Below are 19,938 nucleotides of genomic sequence, written 5' to 3' on the forward strand. Positions count from 1 at the left end.
GTCTTTCCTCAAGAATAGCCTTGTAACATAAGGAGACTAGCTTGGGGGGTGTGCACACTTGGGAGAGGAATTGGTTAAATTGGTTTTAAAATAATTGGAATTGGTTTAATTGATTACTGGGATTTGAATATTGAGAATTGGTTTTGAATCATGAGTTTGGAATTATTGGAATAATTATTGGAATTGATTTCAAAAGCATGTTTGCAAATAAATTGAATTTAATTATCTTGGACTTACCGTACTTAGCATATTTGCTAACCCGTACTTCTTATTTGTTTTGGTTCGCCCTGTTTACCGTAATGGTAAGCAGTGTTATTTCAGGTGGAGTGAATAAATTGATGCATTGGAGTCCCGGGATTTGGTTTCACTAAATTAGGAGTTTTGGTCTTGTATTTAAATTGAGTACTCATAACTTTGGTTTCTATCTATAGTTATTATTAATAAAGAAGAGTTTTGAAGTTTCTGCTGCAAAGTATGGTTTTGTTAGTAAGTTGAATAGCCTTGCGTAATCACGCGGCGGTAATACGCCTAAGTCTATCTCTACGGTATAATTATACATATTATACTAGTATTTCCGTAGAGGGAGATTTGGGGGTGTTACAAAGTGGTATCAGTTTTCAAGGTCCTAAAAAGATTAAAATTGGAATAGTAATTAAAACTGCGGGTAGACTTAAGAGGGCATATAGGATAGATAGAGTTTCGCATTGTGTGTGAGTCAAAAGCCTTATTTTATTTAAAAACTATTTTCCTATTTGTGGAAAGATGAATGAGAAAAGGATGCTCGAGTTCTCTACGGAGGCCTATAATGGGTATGACTCTCTGTCTAGGAAAGGCTCTCCTTAACGTCGTAGGTAACTTTCCTGGGAGACGCGGGCTCGACCGTCCTATAATCATGATTCAAGTACATATTTATTGTTTTTGAAAATAAAAGAATTGAAATTATTTGAAACTTGAGTATGTGATTATGTGTGCATTAAAGTTGGTGTTAAAACACCTGAAAGTGTGTATAAAGGGTCCGAAATTTCGGAGTATTACCCATGGTTGGGTGATTTTGAGTTATACTTGGTTTATTGAGCTATGAATTGCTTATTGCAAATGGATTTTGAATTGGATTGTTTGTGTGATTTGGCATTTAATTAATTGTTTTGCATGTGTGTGTGTGAAACAGATGGAAAAGATTGATCAAATGAGACATCAATATTTTGACATTCATTATTTGAAAGATAGTGGAGTCTTAGTTAGTGAATTCATGACTGGAATTTGTACTTTGGCCTTGACCCTTTGTGAGAAGTATGGTGAGGAAGCCTTGACCCAACAACCTTGGATGGTCCTTTTGGCTTTAGCCCATTTACCTAGGATTAAGAAATACCAACCTCTCTTTGACAAATATGGGGATGTGATCAAGGAAGATGGAACAATGTGGTATGAGAAGAATCATCATGAAGGGAAATGGTTAGCAACCATGTCTAGCCTTAAGAGGGACTTGCACTATGTGGAGCGCAAGTATGAACCTAGGAGGAAAGTTGTGAAAATTCCCACGATCCCAAAAGATCGAACCTTTGGACCTAATGACCAAATGTACTTCTTAAATGCCCAAGTACCTTTTTCATACCCAAAGAAGCGACATGAGTATGTGGAATCTAATGATGAGTCCATACCACCTCTTGGTAGGAGCAAGCATTACCGTTCTCTTAGCCAAACTCCAAGCTATGAATCTTCAGAACAACCTAGCCCAAAAGTCCATTTCCATGTTGCAAAAAGGCCTAGAACTCGTTCTCAAACTGCAAAAGAAAGAGCCCAAAACCCCAAAGCTTCTTCAAGCCAACCTCGTGGGGATGTAAGCCCAAGTTACACTCCTGGCCCAGACAGAAATATAAGTAAATCTGGGTCAAGCTCATCAGGCCTTATTCCAAGCTATAGTGGTTATAACCCAACTTTCATGGCCGAACCAAGTAATAGAAGTGAGGATCCGGATTATGATCCTATTGAAGATGGTTATGCTCATAGTGTTATTTGATTGAATGATTTTTGAACTATGGTTTTGTTTCATGTCTCAATAATTGTCCTAAATGACAAAGTTGTATTTTCATTAATTATTAATGAAATAAAATGAATTATTTGAAATTTCTCTATGTTGTTAAGTGAATTAAATACTTATGTGATAAAACTTGTTTTAATTTTCAAAGTGTGATAATTAAACCCAGGAAGTATGTCTGCAAGAATGAGAGACCAAGTGAAAAGTAAGCACACTGGTTCCAAAGTTAGGAAGGTCCTTAAGCAGTTAGCCCATATTACTGAGAACATCACGAAAGTGGTGAAAAAGGAACACCGAAATCCCGATCTTGATTCCTATAGTGAAGTCTTTAAGAGGGTAGCTACAGCTAAACCACCTGTTTACTTGGGAAAGGAGGACCCAACCAGCCTTGAAAACTAGATTAGGGAGTTTGACAAGTTGTTTGATGCTATCAATTGCCCAAGTGAGATGAGGGTGAACAATGGGGTTAACTACTTGAGGGAGGAAGCTGATTTATGGTGGGCCCAAAGAAAAGATGAGTTGTTGAAGAAACCAAACTTTGGGTGGGATGAGTTTAAGGAAGCCTTGAGAGAAAAGTTTTACCCTTCCTACCTTAGAAAGCAGAAGTGCATGGAGTTTACCAACCTAAGGATGGGGAACATGTCAATCAGTGAATATTACAACAAGTTCATTGAGTTGATGAGGTTTGCCCCTGAAGTAGTCCCTACTGAAACCATCAAAGCTTAGAGATTTGAGCAAGGCTTAACCTTGACCCTCCAAGGGAAGCTAGGGGGAGTGACCTTTGAGACTTTGGATGAAGTTTATGGCCGTGCAGCCCATTTACACGGAATTAAGGGGAGAGAGATGGAGCAGGTTGGAGAGAAAAGGAAAAACCCGGACTCTTTTCACGGGGGTGAAAAGAGGCACAAGCCCAATGGGAATTACCAAGGGAATTCTGGTGATAGGAGGGACAACAAGGGAAACTTTGGGAAGGGGAATGGAGGCCAGTCGTCCAACCATAAGGGGAATGGGAACCAAAGGGGTGAGAAACCCAAGAGAAGGTATTTCTGCAAGCGGTGTGAGAAAGACCACCTAGGGAAGGACTGTGAGGGAAACCCGGTAACTTGTCGTTACTGTCAAAAGTTGGGACACCGTGAGTACGAGTGTTTCAAGAAGGAAGCTGATGTTAAGTCTGGGAAGGTGAAAGAGTCTAGTGCACCTAACAAACCACCTCAATCTAGTGGACCTACAACCAAGGCTGGAACCAGTAGCTGTGCGGGAAGTGCCCCAAAAGGTCGTGTGTTCGTGATGAATAGCCGTCAGGCTGAGTCTGCTAATGATGTGGTAATTGGTGTTTTCTTTATAAGTTCATCTCCTGTGAGAGTCTTGTTTGATTCAGGGGCGTCGCATTCTTTTATTTCTAAGAAATTAGTTGGGAGTCTCAGTTTAGAGAGTCCTGAGTCAGTTTCTCTAGATGTGTCTATCCCGTCTGGGGAAGTGAGGAGTTGTTCAAGATTGTTTTTGAGAGTGCCTATTTCTATTTCTAGGGTAGAATTTCTGGCAGATTTGATCGAGTTCGATTTGAACGAGTTTGATGTAATTCTGGGTATGGATTGGTTGGGAAAGTATGAGACAAGGATCGATTGTGCGGCTGAAAAGGTCACCTTAACTAGCCTAAATAAGACCAAAGTGGTATACAAAAAGGAAGGGAAAAGTTCAGGGTTGAGAATTGTGTCTGCAATGCAACTACAGAAGCTGGTTATGAAGGGTTGCCCTTTGTTTTTGTGTAGTTTTCAAGAGATTGAAAGTGAGGAAAAGAAAGGTGAAGAGGGTATTCCTGTTGTAGAAGAGTTTCCAGATGTGTTTCCAGACAAGATTCCGGGTATGCCGCCAGTAAGGGATGTTAAGTTCACTATTAACCTAGTGCCTGGAACTGGACCTATCTCTAAGGCTCCATATAGGGTGGCTCCAGCTGAGTTTAGGGAGTTAAAGACCCAGTTGGATGATTTGTTGGAGAAAGGTTATATTAGGCCTAGTTCATCACCTTGGGGAGCCCCAGTATTGTTTGTGAAGAAGAAGGATGGAAGTATGAGGTTATGTATTGATTATCGGGAGTTGAACAAGGTGACAGTGAAGAATAAGTATCCATTACCAAGGATCGATGATTTGTTTGACCAGCTGAAAGGAGCAGGGGTATTTTCAAAGATAGATTTGAGATCGGGTTATCACCAGTTGAGAATTGCGGAGCAAGATATTGCAAAGACTGCTTTCAGGACCTGTTATGGTCATTATGAGTTCACAGTGATGCCATTTGGTTTGACCAATGCACCTGTAGTGTTCATGGATTTGATGCATAGGAATTTCAGGCCATACTTGGACAAGTTTGTGGTAGTGTTTATTGATGATATTTTGGTCAATTCAAAGGATGAAGAAGAGCACAAGGAGCATTTGAGACAAGTGTTATTATGTTTAAGGGAACATCAGTTGTATGCCAAGTTGTCTAAGTGTGAGTTTTGGTTGGAGGAAGTAGCATTTTTGGGCCATGTGATTTCCAAGGACGGAGTTTCAGTGGACCCAAGCAAGATTCGAGCTGTGAGTGATTGGCCAACCCCAAAGAATGTGTCAGAAGTAAGGAGTTTTCTGGGTTTAGCGGGCTATTATAGAAGGTTTGTGAAGGATTTTTCGAGGATCGCGAAGCCCATGACAAGTTTGATGAAAAAGGAGCATAAGTTCTCATGGACCCAAGAGTGTGAGGAGGCATTTAAGATCTTGAAAGAAAGGTTAACCACAGCACCTGTGCTGGCTTTGCCGGATGGAAGTGATCTGTATGACGTGTATAGTGATGCGTCGAAGTTGGGATTGGGATGTGTGTTAATGCAAAATCGAAGAGTGATTGTGTATGCCTCGAGGCAGTTGAAGGTTCACGAAGGGAATTACCCAACCCACGATTTGGAGTTAGCTGCAATAGTGTTTGCCTTGAAAATTTGGAGACATTACTTGTATGGGGTGACTTGTAGAATTTTCACAGACCATAAGAGTTTGAAGTACATTTTCACCCAGACGCACTTGAATGGGAGGCAGAGACGATGGTTGGAGTATATGAGCGATTATACATTGGATATTCAGTATCATGAGGGAAAAGCTAATGTGGTCGCAGATGCTTTGAGTAGGAAGTCAGAACATACGGTGAATGTGATGGTAGTACCAGATCAGTTGTGTGTGGAATTTCAGAAATTGAACTTGGAGGTGATGGAGAATGGTGAAGTGACTAGGATGTTGAATGCCTTGGTGATTCAACCATCCATTTATGATGAGACAAGGGAAAGTCAATTGGAAGATGAGAAGCTAAAAGCAATAAAGAAGAAGATTGATGAAGGAGAAGTGTTGGATTTCACCATTTGTGATAAGGGGAGTATTCGATTTAAGGGGTGATGGTGTGTACCGCAGAATCGTGGTGATCTGAAACAAAGATTGATGGAGGAGGCTCATAATTCTCCTTATTCAATGCATCCTGGAGGGGATAAGTTGTATAAGGACATGAAGAAGACTTTTTGGTGGCCCAATATGAAGAGAGAAGTGGCTGAATTTGTGGCTAAGTGTTTGACATGTCAGAAGGTGAAGATTGAGCATCGTAGGCCTCAAGGAAAGGTCCAATGCTTGGAGGTGCCTAAGTGGAAATGGGATTCGATTTCTATGGATTTTGTGGGAGCTTTGCCAAAGACCAAGGCAAGGAATGACACTATTTGGGTAACAGTGGACAGGTTGACGAAGTCAGCAGCGTTCATACCCATGAAGAGTACTTGGACTATGGATCAGTTGGGAAGAGCATACGTGAAGTTTGTGGTGAAATACCATGGGGTACCCACGGATATCATTTCGGATAGAGATTCAATATTTTTGTCTAACTTTTGGAAAATTTTGCAAAAGGCGATGGAAACGAAGTTGTTAATGAGCACAGCATTTCATCCAGCAACAGACGGTCAAACAGAAAGAACGATTCAGACATTGGAGGACATGTTGAGAGCTTGTGTGATGGAGTATCAAGGGTCTTGGGAAGACCACTTGGATTTAATAGAGTTCTCTTACAATAACAGTTACCATGCAAGCATTGGAATGGCACCGTTTGAAGCATTATATGGTCGGAAGTGTAGAAGCCCAGTGTGTTGGAATGATATAAGTGAGACTATGGTTCTTGGACCAGAAATGATTGAAGATATGGTGAAGCAGGTCAAGTTGATCCAGGAAAAGATTAAAGCAGCTCAGGATCGACAGAAAAGCTATGCTGATTTGAAAAGGAGGGAGGAAGAATATGAAGTTGGAGAGAAGGTTTTGTTGAAAATTTCACCCGTGAAAGGGGTAATGAGGTTCGGAAAGAAGGGGAAACTGAGCCCAAAGTACATAGGGCCTTATGAGATCATCCAACAAGTGGGAAAAGTGGCTTATAAGTTGGATCTGCCTAACGAGCTAGAAAGGGTTCACAATGTGTTCCATGCGAGCCAAATTCGAAAGTATATTCCGGACGTGACACATGTGTTGCAACCAGAAACCATCGAGATGGATGAAAATTTGACTTATGAGGAAAGACCAGTAAAGATTCTTGACTCTAAGGTAAGGAGCACAAGGAACAAGGATGTGAGCATTGTGAAAGTGTTGTGGTCAAATCAGAAAACTGAGGAGGCTACATGGGAAGCTGAGGCTGATATGAGGAAACGATACCTAGAGTTGTTTACCTAAGGTTAGTGGTCGAGTTACGGGGGCGTAACTCCTTTTAAGGGGGGTAGAGGGCGATAGAGTTTCGCGCGTCTACTTTTCGAGTCATTTTTTTTTTTTGAGTGATTTCAAGTCTTATTTGAGTTTAGTTGGAGTCTTGAGTCAAGTTAGGATGTGCATGAACCAATAATTTCAAAATGATTTTCGTTTCTTTTGACTAAGTTTCGGGTCGAAACTTATTTTAAGGGGGGTAGACTGTAATACCCCGTATTTTTATACGTATTTTCCTAATTAATTAATTAATTATTATTTTCTAAAAAGGGTATTTTAGTAATTTAACTTACTATTTAAATCTTGGAGCCAAAACGATATTTGAATTTTGGCGCCAAAAGTATTTTAAAAAAAAATATTATTTTGGATAAGATTTATCATCCATTTATCCTATTTTAAAAACCGGATTATTTATATATTTTGGATATTTTAATTAAGGCAAAAGCTATATTTTATTATTATTTTAATAAGTCCGAAAATCCCATTTATTTGGCTAATAAATTTCGGATTTTCCTAAGAGAAAATCTGATTTTATTAGTTAAATTATTTGGTGAATATTTGGTATTTTATTATTTAATTATTTATTATAATAAATATTATTTACACAATTATTTTAATTCCTTAAAACTAGCAAAATAATTTCCTAAAGTACTAAATAGGAGGGCCGAAAATATGAGCTTAGGAAAGCTCAAAAATTTCAGCCATCCCATGTAGATTTTGGGAAAAATATTTTTGGTAAATTTTATTTTTAATTATCTCCTTAAAATCTCTTATTTTCCTTAAATCTAATTCTCCATCTTTTTAGTATCCAATCATTATATTTCCTTTCCATTCATTCTTATTAATTATTCCCCAAGTACTTCCAATTTCCTTAATATTTTTCATGACAAACATACCTTCCATATTCAATTATACACAATCTCTTCAATATCAAAACTTTCCTTAAATCTTTACCCACTTCTCCAAGTAATCCCTTAAACCCTACTTACCATAATTCTTCCCAAGTTCTCTTACCATAGTTCTTGCATGAGCTAGCCTATAAATACCCCTCCATACGTCTCACATTCTTCACACCAATTCTCTTCTTTTCTTCTCCTCTTTTTACACAAATCATCCCGTTTATCTTTGAAGCCAATTTTCGGGCACTTCTGGTCAGTTTTTGGGGTATTGCTGTTTCACAGAAGATTGTTCCTCACGAAAAATCCTTGAGGTTAGGCTCAAGAATCACCCAATTCGGAGTCATATCAAAGGAGTTATAGCCTCTGCAAGTTCTGCCTATTTTTTCCAACGAAAATCCAATTCTTCTCTTTTCCTTGGTTTCTTATCTTTTCTCTTTCTCTTCTCTTATTCTATTATTATTATTATTATTATGGGGGATTTATAAAAATTATTATGAGTAGTTTTAATTATATAAATTAGATTTTTAATGATGTTTATGAAAATTAATTTAAAAGGTTCATGTACATATAGTTGGGGGGGTTTTAATTTCATTGTTGTGATTATTTGTTAACCTTATATTAATTAAGGTTATATGTATTTGTAAGGTGTTTTTGATCAAGCTACTTGAGAGTTCTTTTGAAGTGTTTTTGGCTAAGCAAGGATCAAGGTACGTTAGGTGGCTAGATACCTTGAAAGTGATCGATTTGAATGAGCATGTTTGAATGATTTTATGGTGATTGAATTAAATTGACTTGAATTATGGTTTATGAAATAAAAGTATGTTTAAAAGATTGGTTTTAATAATTAAATTGGAGTATTGATTTTTATAACATGTTTTGATTAATTAATTTATTATTCATGTTTAAAAAGGATTGGTTTTGAAAGCTTGTTGGATTTATATAAAAAAAGGAAGTTTGAATTATTATTATTAAAGGTTGGAGTTACTGGATTTAAAGAGGATTTATTTAATCATTGAATTAAATTTATTATTTATGCTTTATAAGCATGTTAGTAATCCCACTATGCGGATTAGGTATTTTGATAAGGCCTTGGACTTTGTATGACCGGGTCTTTCCTCAAGAATAGCCTTGTAACATAAGGAGACTAGCTTGGGGGGTGTGCACACTTGGGAGAGGAATTGGTTAAATTGGTTTTAAAATAATTGGAATTGGTTTAATTGATTACTGGGATTTGAATATTGAGAATTGGTTTTGAATCATGAGTTTGGAATTATTGGAATAATTATTGGAATTGATTTCAAAAGCATGTCTGCAAATAAATTGAATTTAATTATCTTGGACTTACCGTACTTAGCATATTTGCTAACCCGTACTTCTTATTTGTTTTGGTTCGCCCTGTTTACCGTAATGGTAAGCAGTGTTATTTCAGGTGGAGTGAATAAATTGATGCATTGGAGTCCCGGGATTTGGTTTCACTAAATTAGGAGTTTTGGTCTTGTATTTAAATTGAGTACTCATAACATTGGTTTCTATCTATAGTTATTATTAATAAAGAAGAGTTTTGAAGTTTCCGCTGCAAAGTATGGTTTTGTTAGTAAGTTGAGTAGCCTTGCGTAATCACGCGGCGGTAATACGCCTAAGTCTATCTCTACGGTATAATTATACGTATTATACTAGTATTTCCGTAGAGGGAGATTTGGGGGTGTTACACAAGACTACTCAAACTACTTAGACTACTCCTAGAACTAAGTATTTTGATGATCAAAACTTAGACTACTCCTAGAACTAAGAATTGAAAGCTCTAATTATCAAAACAACTCCTTGAATTGAAAACTAGAAAGAGAAAGTTAAACAAATTGTATTGAAATTAATCTGATTTTCTATGTCCCTAAAAGCCACGAAAATCCCTTATTTATAGACTTAAAATAACTAATTCTATCCCTATAAGGATTAGGACAAACCCCTAACTTTGTTCCCCAAGTATCCTAACTAAGATAGAATTTCTTCTTCTAGCTAGAATAGGAAAACTTATCCTAATCAAACTCTAATTAATCTAACTAAAAACTTTCCTAATATGCTTAGGAAGTTTATAGCAATTAAATAACAGAAATTAAATCTTATCCTAAGTGCTTAAACCAAGAAAAACCCTTTCAAGTGAAAGGTAAAAACTTACAAGCAAAAACTCTAAAAAAAACTAAGTTAAAAAAAACATCCATTTCGTGTCGCCGCTGCAACACCATCTCACGCGCCGCCTATGAGGACACGCGCCTGACCGAAATGTAGCTTGGCTCATGCCGGAGCCAGGGAGCCTGCGCGTGGCACCCAGGTCGGCGCGTCGCCACTGTTGTCTTCGTCGGAAGTTGACAGCTCTTCACATCCTTCCTTGATAACCAAGCAAGTGACCCAATCTTCACTTTTCCCCCCAAGTTCGAACCCTATTGGACTCAAAATCAATGTAATTGGCTCTTTAAAAGAATTTCCCTCTTAATTCACATCAAATAATGATTTCTCCCTCAAAAGAAAGGGTTTTCTATCTCCTTCAAAAAGTAGGTTTTTTCGATCTCCTTCGAAGGACAAGGTTTTTCGACCTTTTTCGAAAAACAGGCTTTTCCCCTCTCTTCGAGAAGGAATTTCTTTAGCTTCAAATCCGGGATAATTGATCTGATGGATTGCCGTGAAATAGTTTCGTTGGTGAAAAATTATGTGGGGTCGCAAAGGTTATCAATTTTTCGAATACGGACAAATAAATCCGATGAAAATCAACCTCACAACTACAAGGGATCATTAAATTTTCTCTCCAAGAAGACTATATTTTCCAGCAATAAAAGTTCCATTATGTTGCAAGATCTGCTCGACGAAAGTAGTTTTTATGAAGGAAATTTTTATTTGATTCAAATTATGTATTTGTTAAATCGAATTTTTCACCAAATACCCTTGATTTTTTTTTAATTAACCATATACCCATGAAATTTTTCAAATTCACCATATAACATTGAGTTTAACAAAAAAAATGTCACAAAATACCCAAATAAAAACGAACATTAACTCCGTTAGTCATTATGGCTAAAATTGCCACGTGACAACATATTATTGACACTTTTAAAAATTTTAATCAATTATTAAATAACTAAAACTAAAAAAAATTTAAAAATTAAAACAAAAAAACCAACACCCCACCCAGCCAGCCACATTCCCCACCGTCGTCGCCGCCCACATTTCTACCCCCACTGTCGTTGCCGCCCAAACCACCATGTCCCCACGCTGGCGACTCACGCCGCCTCTCCCTCGACGTCCCCCTGCCTCAAATTCACAGCCTTACCCCAAAACCTCTCTCATTCTCGCCCAAAACCCTTAGCAATCTCAATGTCCCTTTCCTAATCACGGCTAGGGTTTTCAAGGGTGGGAGAGGAGCACTAGGGGTTTTATAGTGATTTTCGTGGGAGGGAAAGGGATTCGAGAGGCAGTAGTTTAGGGAAAGGGAAAAGAGAGCAGGGAGTTGATGTCGGTGGGGGACGGAACAGGGTTGATGGGGTTCTTTTGTTCCGGCACCGGAGCGGGGAGGGGTCGGGCTTATGCTAAAGGAGAGAGAAAGACTTGTGTTTAGGGAACTCAAGGAGGGGTGAGGATGTTTTGCCGACGAGAGTAGAGCCTAGCACCGGCGGCAGGGGGTTGGCCGATGTCAACGAGGCTGGAAGTAGAAAAGGGGAAGGTGGCTGGCTGGTGGGGTTAGGGGTGGTGAGTTTTTTTCGGGAAATTTTTTTAAAAAGTTTTTTTCTTAATTGTTTTTATAATTAATGAAATAATAAGTAAAAAAATAATCAATTAGGTGATGCCATGTGGCATAATTAGCCCTAATGACTAATGGAGTTAACCACCGTCAATCATTAAGGGTATTTGGTGACATTTTTGTGAAAATCGTAGGTATATGGTGAGCTTGAAAATTTCAGGTATATGGTGAATAAAAACATTACTCAAGGGTATTTGGTGAAAAAATCCGTTGTTAAATTCGATTATTGTTGTATATGTCATATGACTTTTTATCAATGATTGCACTTTTTTTTATTAGGCCCAATCTATAGGGCCATAAAAATGTTTGAAACGGCCCCGTACACCCACTCGATAATACACTGCATACTCTTGGATAAAATCCAAGTAATAGTGGCCTTTGTGTGTGTGTGTATGTGTGTGTGTGTGTGTGTGAAGGAAATAGAATATCCTGACCTTGGGTGTATTAAAATTAATGTGGATGCTCACATTGGGGTGGAAGTGGCTGTGGGTTTTTTTTTTTTTCATTGCACCCAACCAGTCATCTAACTTGGTGTAGCATCTTACCTAGACACGTTTCCACACGTGATAGGTCCAAACAAAATTTTTTTTTTTTAAAAAAAAAAAAACTACCAAACCCAGCCCCCCACCCCTATCCCGGAAAACACCACACCCCCACCCCCATCCCGCCGGAAAATCGGCCCCATCCCCGAAAACCCCTCCCCCGCTGCCGGAAAACAGCGCCCAGCCCTCCCCCTCCCTCGAAACCCACCCCTTCCCTTCCCCCACCCCCGAAAACCCCTCCCCCACTGTCGGAAAACGGCGCCCACCCCTCCCCCGGCCTCGCGAGACCCACCCCTTTCCTTTCCCCCACCCTCGATTTCACCCCCTTCCACGACAATCAGCCACGAAAACCGACTATGTGGGTGGTTTCAAGGGTCGAGGATGGGTGGTGGAGGATGTTCGGTGGTATTTGGTGGAAGTCGAAGGTTGGTCGACCGTTTTCCGGTGGAATTGAGGGTTGGGGTTAGGGTTCCGGCGAGATTGAGGGTGGTGGTGGTGGAAGTGGCTGTGGGTTCTTTTTAAAAAAAAAAAAAAATTTAACCTATCATGATGTGACACGTGTGTAACCAATCACAAGTCAGTAAAATTTACCTTTTCAACCGGTTTCAAGTCATTTGGGTGCAATAGAAACTAATTCATATAAAGTTGAGAGTGATACTGAATAAACGACAGTAGGGATTATTATTGGCGGACGAGACAAATTTGGGATTAATGGTGGCAATTTTTCCAAATAAAAAATACATAAAGATACACATAAAAAAATTGCATCAATGGCTTTATAGCTTTACGTTTAATTATAAACATATTGAATATAGGAAGAAGCAAATATTCCATCATCCATAAAATCATAAAATTCATCTAATAAAATTCATCAATGTAAATTCATCAATGTTTCAACTACTAAGGTTTATCCGTACTAAAAATCGAAACCACCGTTGAAACCACCATCATGCCCACCGTCGAAACCGCCATCATACCCACCATCATAAGCAGCATCAGAAACCAAATCACCAATCACCATCCCAGCCAACGCACCACCCAACAACCCAGCACCCATACCCATCCCAAAATTATTATTCCTCCTTATACCCATCGATTGCATTTGCGACGGATATCCGTGTCCATACCCGTACCCGTGTCCATGTCCTTGATACGGATACGCCGTAGGCGGCTGTGCAGGATACCCCGACACAGGTTGCCCCCACATTGGCTGCTGTTGCGGTGGCGGCGGGTACGGGTAACTCGTTGTTGGCCCCGTCCCGCCAACCGTAAAACTTCCTCCAACTCCACCACCACCAGCAGTAAACTTCTCACCAAACTTACAGGAAAAATTTAACACACCTTTCGGTTTTCCAGACAACTTCCTCAATTGATAACTCAAAGAACTCGCTTGTTTCCGGTCACCATGACTTGATAAAAGCTCCGAAACTGCCACGAGTACTTCACCAATCAGCTTATCGCCTGGAAATATACGTTTGGAGAAAACTTGGAACCGGATAGTGAGGCGGTTATGCATCCCAGCAACATCGTTTATTGTGAAATTAATCGGGTAATTCCATGATGGATTCTTGTCCCCTTTCTTGTCGATTGGTGTTCGTTGTTTGAGGGCGGTTGAACGACGATTGACGGCTGAGTCAATGATGGAAACGACGACGTATACGTCCATTTTTTAGAACAAGTTCACTCGATTTAGATCGTTTGCTGAAAGAATTGTCAAATCTATGGTTCGAAACTCCATTATTTTTTTCTTTTATTGTAAATTTGAGTGGATTATTTGATTTTAATTGTGAAATTTTGAGGGGTTATTGAGTTGTTGTATGCAGTTTTATAGGATCAGTGGAGATACTGTTATGACTTATGACTTATGAGGATGGTCGAGCGAAAGAACTACACCGACTAATTTTTTTTTTATTTTTTTAGTTTAAAAAAAAAATAAAATAGAAGTAATCCGACTTAAATGACGTGTTTTGTGATTATTTTTGGGTGATATGCTAGTCGTTACGTGTTGTTGAATTGTGTTACCACCGCTTTAAGTTAGTTAAGAAAACCTTTATTTGCGAGGTTTACAACAATAACTATTAAAGATATGATCAGTTTGTTACGAGGAACATGCTGGGTAAGAGGTGTGAAGTGAGATATGGATAAGATTATTTTTGCATAAATTTAATGTTATGAGGTGGGAATGTGGCAAAGTTTTAAAAAATATCTGGTTTTTTCAAGAATATTTTGATTAATTTCTTTGTATTTTAATAAGTGTTATACTTATTTAATGTGATTGTATTTTAATAAGTGTTACTCTTTCCATTTTTAGTAAAAAAAAAACTACTCTCTCAGTCACATAAGTACATGCCTACACATACCTGTATTTTATTCGAGGTAACCAAAACTACATACCCTATTTCTATTTAAGGAAAGTATTTTTTTAACAATATTCCACTCTTTTTGATGAGTTATTCTTTTTTTTTTTTTTTTTTTTTTTGTACTTTTGACATTATTTTCCAACAATTTCTCTCTCAATCTCTTCAATTCAGCAGCATTTCAAAAGTGATGTCATTAGTTTAGAGGTGTTAAATACTTGTGTTGAGAATTTTAGATCTCTTTAGGGATAAGCGTTTGAGTAGCTTTAAGTGGTTTGACCAAGTCAAACCACTACCTGATAAAAAATATGAGTGTTTGGCAAATTAGTAGTTTGGGTAGCTTTTAGTGGTGGAGGTAGCTTTTATGAAAAGTTAGAAATATTAGCTTTTGAAATTGAAGGTAGCTTTTGAAATTTTTTATAGTTTTAAAAATAAAACAATGATTTTTATACATAACAGCTAATCAACCGCTACTTTACCGGACACTCATACCTAAATTATATATATTCACACCTAACAGCTTGTTGATAGCTAACAGCTACCTTCACAGCTATATTGTGTCGAACACGCCTCAAATATATTTTTTATATTTCTGTTGATTTTTTTTCTATATGTTATAAATAGCTACCTTTAATTTAAAAATTATAATTAAAAGAACAAAGTTGACTTTAATTGAGTCATAAACGTAATTACCCTGTAATTAAGAATAAGAAATAAAGTTAATTTAATATAGTCATAAAATTAATTAATTAAAAACTAAAGAGGCTTACAAAAAAGTTTAATAAACGTAAACAATTTATAAAAATAACTCCTCGTTAAATAGCACCATATCCAAACTTATTAAACTATTTTGTTTGCGGAAGTTTAGTATGTCAAACAGGCAAGAAATTTGTACTTTGATTTTTCAAATCATTTTTGCTTAGATCTGCATGTAAAAGCAAAATACAATAAACAAAACATAAACATACAATCGTTAAGTATCCCAAAAAAATAAAATTTAAGTAATGATGATTACAAACATATATTTAAAAGGATTTTTAAAATTAAAATAAGAATTAGCTAGCCATTGATTACCTACAACGACACAAAATTACTTATACGAAATTCTCTTGAGGTTTTGTATTGATACAAATTTTGTTGGTGTCCTATGATGCATTAATTTATAATGGTAGGCATGAAAAATTTTAATTTAATTATGATTAATGAACAATTTTTAGTTTTTGTCATAAATTCTATCAAAATTGATCTTTAATGGTATTTTATCATTTAAATTTAATACTATCATTTAAATTTAATAATATTATTTATGATATAATCATATCATAATACATTTTTTTTAAAATATAAATTATCATATAAGTTATTTTTTTCTAAATTATCATGTTTTAAATTTATAATTACACGATAAAAATCTTTTCCATATAATCAAACTTTTTTCTTTTTTTTTTCTTTTGTAAATTATCATATATGATTTTTTTTTTAAAATTATCATATACTTTTTTTTTTTTAGTAAATTTTGATATTCAAATTTGAATATCTAAAGATAATCTTTACTTCTTAAAAAAAAGATAATTTTTAGTTTTTTAAATAATTTAGATCCTCAAAGTCACTATTTGTTGATTTTATTTACATATTAAAATTATTAAATCTCATTGCCACCTTTGCTCAGATGGCGTATGAATTTTTTATTCTAAAATAAAATACAAATCTGATTTTTAATTGGTCGAAATAAAACCTATGCTTATGTGGCGCGCCAAATGCTCCCGAGAAATGCGTACTTTATTTTTATATATATATTAGATTATAAGTGTCGAACGACTATTATTATTTAATGAAATCACCCCTCCCTATTCCAATAAAAAAAAAATACCAATTGCCTATTAGGCCATGTTCTTTTGAGCTGCTTTGTCTTGCTAAAATCTGCTCTGTTTTGCTCTACTCTCTTAAAAATAATAATTAAACTTACAAAAATAAAAAATTATTAATATTTATTAATAATAACTAATATTTATTGATAATAATAATTTATATTAAATAATAATTTACATTTTATAACAATAATAATTAATAAATAATAATAATTGATAATAATAACTAATATTTAATGATAATAATTAATATTATATATTATTTAACACATTTTCTAATGTTATAAAAAGAGTAAAAAAAACAAATAATAATAATAATAATAATAATAATAGTAGTAGTAGTAGTAGTAGTAGTAGTAGTAGTAGTAGTAGTAATAATAATAATAATAATAATAATAATAATAATAATAATAATAAAATGGTGGGTTGTAGTTTGCTGGGTTGCATACAAAGCTTCTACGGCATCGTTGGTCTTGCTCGAGCCTTTGAGGATGCGTTGACTTTGTTTAATCGAACGATGAAGTCTGACATTTTGAGTAATCCTAGTGAGGTCGCTGCCCCAAAACTCATGAAAATATTGGCAGATATATATTTCATAAAGGTTACCGCTTCTGCAGAATCCGCCTTTTCTTTATCTCCTCGACAATCAGCATTGTGGAAATTGCAGCAGGGAGATCACACCTCTGCTTGGCTTCGGGCGGTTCCTATTTCAGGGTTAGGTCAGACGATGAATGCCAAGACTTACCGATGTGTGTTGTGCTACCAGCTGGGTGTGTAATACTCCGTATTTTTATGTATTTTTATAAAGTATTTAAGTATTTATAAAATATATTTTTAAAGGGTTAAAGTATTTTAACTATTAGGTTTATAAAAGTAAAATATATTTTGGGTCAAACGTTTACTCATTATTGGGCCTTGTTTAAGATATCATATGTAAACTAATCCTACATACTCTTATTGGAATAAATCATTTCATTTAAATAAGCCCAACCCTTTATTTGAACCCTTGTGGGTCAAATATTTTATAATTCAAGCTCATTTATTTATTGAGCCCAAACTTAACCCTATACTCTCTACTCTATAAATACCTCTCAAAACCCCAAAAATTTTCCACACAAGAGATCAAAAATCAGATTTTGAGTAAGTATTATTTTCCTTTATTTCTTTTCCTTTAATTCTTTTCCTTATTTTTCTTTCTCTTTTTCCCTTGCTTTTTCTTTCTTTCTCCTTGCATGTTTCATGCGTGAAACATCACCAAGCAAGACCCAATTTGCTGCCACCACCTGCCATGTCACCTCCGGCCGCTCAACCACCTTTCACCGGTGACCAGTCCGGCCAGCCACCCGTCCACCTCCGTGAGCCACCACCTTCTCTCTCCTCCTTGTTTTAATTATTATTCCTACAATTATATATTTTTGGGTATTGGTTTTGGTGGTTAAATTATTACAAGTATGTTTTATAATTGTGTTTTAATGATTAAAGAGTATAAATTTTAGATTATAAGGAGTTTTAATTTCATATTTTATAAAGTATTAAAAATTAGAGTTTTAATTATTAAAGAATTAATTTTTAGGGTTCTAACTTGCAATTAATTTGGGGATTTTTTATACCCATTGATTGGAAGTGTTAATAAAGCTTAAAGATTGTATCTTTATGGAGGTTTAATAAGTTTTTATTTAAAATAAATTGCTGGAATTTTATTATAAGTACTACTTTTGGTGTTTTAATTTAAAGGGGTTGATTACCCATAAGTAGAGAAGGTTTTATTTGGTTTTAATATAATTTTCAGATTTATTTGAGGGGTTGAGACCTTAAAAAGTGTGCTGGAATTTTAATATAAGCACCGTAATTATATTTTTACTTTGGGATTTTAATTACCCACTTAAAGAAAGAGTTTTAAAGGTTTCAAACCAAAATTTCAGCTTGTTAGAGAGCTTTAAAGTGTTTAAAAGTTGCTGGAAATTTGTTTAATTAAGGGATTAATTGAGTTTATATACTTAGTATTGTAGGAGACTTTAAGTTGAATAATTTCTAGCATTTTGGCTAGTTGGATAGATGAATTGGGGTACATACGCGTACTCGGTTATTTATTAAGCGTGTAGAAACATGCTAGGATTTATTTAAGTGATCCCAAGTTAGTGTCATGCTAGGAATTGGTTGGAATGGTTGAATTGAAATGAGATTGGTGATATGAATTGGATTGATTAAATTGAGAATGGTTTTGATGAATTATTTGTGAACCATGATTGGTTGAAATAAATTGTTTATTGGATTGGTGATTGGAAATAGTTAATTTGGCATGTTGTATATGAACCACACTTTTATTATTGATATGATAATGAGCATGTTTAATTAAACTAAATGTTTAATTTGGTTTGGAATATTGAAAAGGAATTTTATTATGATTCATATAATTTTTATTGATGCTATAAGCATGAGGAAGGAGCTATTTAAGTGTCTTTATACACGAGGAACAAATTATATATTGGTGCCTTAGTGCACTTAAGGTGTTTCTAACACCGAGGGATAGGAATTGTGGTGCATTACGCTTTTAAGGTGTTTTTGACACCGAGGTAGATTAAAAAAGGGTTCAACATTAAATATTACATGGTCACTAATTATTAAAGAATTAAATTGGTATGTTTAATTGTTTGAATAATTATAATGTTTGATTGTGTTATGGGTTGAGAGTCATCACCAAGTCTAATAATATGTAAATAACGTAAAGTGAAAGAGATTACGCACCAAAACTCTTGGAACGTATATACCTTGAGTATGAACATATGGGGGGAGTTATGGGGTTTTATATTTAACTATAACTTCTATTGGGAGTACAGGACGCTGTATTTTCCTTTTATTATTATGCGCAGGATTTCTTCCACTTACGAGTGGTTCTTTTATACTAGCACAGTTAGCTCCCGTGTTAGTACCCTTTTATTGGGGCAAGTTAGGGGGAAACCCGTTTGATGCGTAATCAAGTTAAATAAATAAATTAGTTACTTATTTAAGGGTCATGTTGTTTGTTGTATGCTTGTAAACAGTTGCAACAATGTAAATTGTGTGATGATAGGGTGAAAGCATGTTAGTGTGTTTTATTTATGCATATGTACTCAGCTTTTGCTTATTCGTACTTTTGTGTTTGTGTTTGGCTTTTCTTTGTATTGGCCCTACTATGACCCATTTTATATGGCGAGTAGTGAGGTTGAAATAAAGAGAAGTACAGATAGAAGGAGCATATCGAGCATGATGGGATTGAGCGAAGAGGGTTATGTTTCTTTGTCTATTATTTAATGTATTGGATTATTTATGTAATTGTGACACTAACATTAATTGTTCTTTGATAATTTAGTTTGGTTTTAAAGGGCCTTTAAAGGTTCCGAGATAATGATTTAATGTAAGTTGGTTTTAAAGTTGAGTTTGGTTTTATTAAAATTTATTTTATTTGAGTTATTTTTAATTAAAAAAAAGTTAGTCTTCCACTGTATGACTTGAAAATAGCCTTAGCCGTTATCACGGTGGCGGTAATACTTTGGATATTTCCTAAAAATGAGTTTTATTTAGAGTTAAAAGGTATTTTAAGGAAAGGGAATTTCTAGGGTGTTACAGGGTGTTTCATTATATTGTTTAATGTCTCGACGCCATGCTCGTCTTGTTCAATGGTCTTTACTAGTGATATTTTCGGTGATCACGCGGTGTCGTGTGCAGGTATT

This window comes from Chenopodium album, chromosome 15 (assembly GCF_948465745.1).
Source record: "Chenopodium album chromosome 15, dcCheAlbu1.1, whole genome shotgun sequence".
Classification (NCBI taxonomy): Eukaryota; Viridiplantae; Streptophyta; class Magnoliopsida; order Caryophyllales; family Amaranthaceae; genus Chenopodium; species Chenopodium album.